A 3,736-nucleotide genomic window follows, 5' to 3' on the forward strand; every position below is an offset into this window, starting at 1 on the left:
TTTATGAAAAATTTTATTGTTGTACCAAACAGGTCTAATATTTTTATTCGTAAGAACAATCATTCACTTGGATGTCATATTTTTAGTGATTAATTTCAGCATTTGATTTATATTATGGATGTTTAGATGGTGACAATTACAATTTATTCAAGTTTTCATATTTTGATATCATCTTATTGCGCTATACTTTCTGTACTCAATACCAATTTATGTTTCATGCATTTGGTATTATATTATGCATAAAAGTACTGTTATGCTAATCCAACAGGAATGTACGTGTTGGCAAAAAATTATTAAATTACAGTTCGAAAATTTTTAAAGTTTTAAAGGAAAATACCTTGATGGTTTGAAATCCAGCAACTAACTAACCACCTTTGCTGATGAGTCTTCCCTAACCCCGACATGCCATTCAATAGAAGTATTTTTTTAGCACCAGACATTCTGTTTTTTAGCCAACGCTGAATCTGTTCTACTTAAACATGTACCATGTAGAATGTAAAGTTACTCCATGTGATATTTTTAATTCAAAAAATGTAGTCATTACGAAAGCAAGCAACATGGAAGAATACCCGTGACTTATATATCAAGAGAAAAGGAAACCTCAGTACACAACTCAAGACAACATAGTGCACCATATTTTGGGAAAAAAAATACAACAACAACAACAACATATTCAGTGTATTCCTACACAGTGGGATCGAGAAGAGTGGGGAGTAAAAGCGACAAAGAATCAACTAACACAACAGAGGAGATATCAAATGACTAACAATATTACAAAGGTATCATTTTATCCTCCTTTCTTTCTCCATCTCTGTCATGGTCATTACCTTGAACTCTTTTAGCATGACACAAAGTAGCACTTTGATAGAGTAAAAGAGTCAAGGTAATAACCAAAACTCTTTATTTACCTGATAAATATTTTCAGTTAAGCAGGTAACTGTCAAATATGATTAACTTTTTATTTTCCTCTTTGTTTTACTGCCAGCTTTGCAGTCAATGAAAGTAAAAATAATTCTCAATTGTTCAGGGAGAAGCTTAAGGTCTCTCTATGGAGATTACAGTTTTTGAGTCCATTCACCATCATGGGGTCCTTGAATTCAAATGCACAAACTTCAGATCAGGTAAACCCGTGAAAAGTTTTTTGGTCTTAATGAACTTAAATGACTTCAACGGATATCCTGTTGCAACAAAAGTTAGAGAAACATAAAATACACCTTTAACAGGACGAATGGTAAATTCGTTAAGTGCATGTATCCGACATTCCTTTAAGAAAATGAAACCAACTCATGCAACAAACGGATCAACATTAATACTAACATAACACTTAATGGAAGGATGTTTTTGGATAACTTTTGAAAATTTGGAGGATGTTTTCATTTAACTGAAATAACATAAGGATGTGGTGAAAGCTTGAGTGAAACAATAAGGATAATATTGGTAAAAAATTCTGCTTTGATGCATAGAAACCTCATCAAAATTGGCTGGCTCTCTGGGAAAGGTGTTATTAGTCGGTGAATTTAGTGTCTGCATTGAGTAACTGGTAGCCAATTCTTATCCTGTAACAACCATGATATCGACATTTCACGAAAAAGAAAAGGAAACAACTATAAAATAAGCTATTAGTTGTTTGCCACTACATACAATCTCATAGTGGTTTTTCCATTTTCTTTCAGAAAAAAAATAAATACTATAAATCCTGAAAAGCTGCTGATGAATCAAACAAATAATACAATAGTTCACTCTATACAAAAACAACAATAAGGAAGACAACAAAGAACTATGTTAGGATAATGTCTATATTATCTCGGCAACTATGTACCAGAATAGGGAGATATATCAACACGCATGCAAGGGATGAAATAGAATGATCAATAATTCGAAATTGGGGCTTATAGAGATTAGATAGTACCTGTATTATACATAAATCTACGAATACGAAGATCTGTACCTGGTGAGAGCTTAAGGTGTCGAATAATTGCATATTCAAATATTGGTTCACTGTAATCAAAATGTAAGTTTCGATTTTGAGTTGGGGTAAGACTGTAGCACAAGTTTAAGAAATAAGTTCATCAATTTCTTTGAATTTTCTTGGACTAAGTGGTGGTATTAGCTTCAATAGAATCTCAATCCACTGATTTGAGATAAAATTAAAGAAAGAAGTGGAACTTAACTGTCCAATCGAAAGTATATCTCATGCAGCACGACAGTGGTCACAATACTTTCAAAAATACTTTGTGTTGAACCGGTTTCAAGCGGACAAAGAAATCAGCTCCATTTCACCATTGAAACGCATGTGGAGAGGTGAATGGACAGCAGCTATGTTCAGGAAAGTTCTACAAACTATTATATTTCCTAAGTATATTTGAGTTAAGAGTTAAGCTCAGATGAAGAGAGGAATAACAGAATAACTTAGAAATGGTGAAAGGTTACCTGGCAAGACGAGATAGTCGATGACAACGGAGGATAGATCTGAAGATCAGAGATGTGAACAGTGACTAAACTTTCCACTTTCCCTTTTAGCTTAGACCCAAATAAAATTATGATTAATTAAGTCCACTGACTCTTGAAAAAGACTTGAAAACAGTCAAATATTCAAATATATTATTTTTCTAAGTATTAAATTCATAGAGAAAGACATACATATTCTTTATGGTAGGCACGTTTTTCATTAAAATTTTCTTTTTTATTTTTGAATTATTATGAATTGAATTCAAATAGGGGAATTAATTAGTAATAGTTAATTACTATATGGTTTATTTACTATTAGGTGTTTGGCTTTTTTAATTAAAAAAATTAGATTGGGATGATTAATTAGTTGGAAAATAATGTATCATACCAGCAAGATGATAAGGGACAGGAAAACATTCAAGCTCAATAGTTTACATGTAATTGTATACAGAAGTATGTATCAATGAAATTGCATGTATTACTAAGCTTTTATAGTAATCAGTTCCTAGCATCAAGAAGGTGTAGATGAACTAGATGGAACTGTAAAAACCTGAGATGGAGGCGACTAGCTGACTACGTGCGACATCAACACTTCAGAGTTCTTCAAATCTATCAAAACTTTGCAATTCAAGCAAAAGAAGATAGGGTCAATTCAGATCCAGAAAAGCTGAAGGGATAAAATGAGAAGATAACATACTTAGCTGTTATACAATATTTCAGAAGACCAGGGTGCTCTTAATTGTAAAACAACCTTCAATTTGTTGTAAAAATTGGAGAATGAAGCTACAGAGAGGAAAGTATCAAGATTTAGATGAAATTCGGAATGAAAGAGTAAATTTTCAAAGGGAATTCATTCATTACCTCTGTAAGCTAAAAGAAACAGAAAGGATTTGCAAGATCGATCAGTGAGGAAGGATTTGCAAAGGCTCAACAACAGAAGGAATTGAAACAGTAATGTCAACGACGGAGGAGCTGAAATGTGGTTTAGGAAACTAATGTTTTGTTCTTTTTTGGAAATCCTACTCTTTCTAAATGTTATTTTTGATTTTGGGTTGGGCCGGGTATGGGAATAATGTTAGGTGTTGGTCCATCATGTGATTATTATTATTAATAAAATGCAAAATTAAACCAAAAAAAATGTATCTATATTTCAAGCCTCTAGAAGTATTTGCTATTCATTTTTCAGCATGCTTTCAAAAGAAAATTCAACTAGAACTAAGTTAATTTTTTTTTCTTTTTGGTTTTGCAAAGTAAACTAAAATCAAGATTTGTAAATTTAAAATAAAGT

The 3,736-nt window shown here is 32.1% G+C and overlaps 1 long non-coding RNA gene across 1 annotated transcript; it reads right to left on the reverse strand.

Moving 5' to 3' along the window:
- Positions 1-83: 83 nt before the first annotated feature.
- Positions 84-3,435, reverse strand: LOC107864007. Its single transcript, XR_007053523.1, has 4 exons — positions 3,310-3,435; positions 3,146-3,231; positions 2,999-3,066; positions 84-2,469 (listed from the first exon to the last, which is right to left on the reverse strand). It is a non-coding gene; the product is annotated as an uncharacterized LOC107864007 (long non-coding RNA).
- Between the last annotated feature and the right edge of the window lie 301 nt (positions 3,436-3,736).

Source organism: Capsicum annuum, chromosome 3 (assembly GCF_002878395.1).
Source record: "Capsicum annuum cultivar UCD-10X-F1 chromosome 3, UCD10Xv1.1, whole genome shotgun sequence".
NCBI lineage: Eukaryota > Viridiplantae > Streptophyta > Magnoliopsida > Solanales > Solanaceae > Capsicum > Capsicum annuum.